Genomic DNA, 471 nt, shown 5'->3' with positions numbered 1-471 from the left:
AAGCCCACCCCTCGCCGCGGAACGTCACTCGCAGAGCCCAGAGGGCGGGCCCTTCCGCCTTCTTCCCGCGGCAGCTGATTGGCCAGGCCCGGTCCCTGTCGGCTTCCTGACTCTCCCCGTCGCGCCGCTCGCCGGAGGTTGCATCAGCCGGCCCGGCTCTGCGCGTGCGCACTCGCTTCCCCGGTCTCCTAGGAGACCGCCCCTCCTGCGCCCTCGGGCAACAGGGAGCGTTTCCCAATAACCCGCGAGTTCCCCGGGGCCCTTTTAAGGGCCTAATGCAGGCACACGTGTGCACACGGGTTGCATGTATCAGGGTTCAGTGTGGTTCAGTGCTAAACAGATCATCACCTGTGATCTGAGTTTAATAAGAGTTGGGCAACGCTGTATCAATACACCTCTAACAGTGTTAAGACAGGAACAGTGTTAAGACCTAGAGTAAATAACACGAGTGAAAAATTGCCAGTGAAAAGA

The sequence above is a fragment of the Myotis davidii genome, unplaced genomic scaffold (assembly GCF_000327345.1).
Source record: "Myotis davidii unplaced genomic scaffold, ASM32734v1 scaffold246, whole genome shotgun sequence".
Classification (NCBI taxonomy): Eukaryota; Metazoa; Chordata; class Mammalia; order Chiroptera; family Vespertilionidae; genus Myotis; species Myotis davidii.
This window is presented reverse-complemented; position numbering follows the sequence as displayed.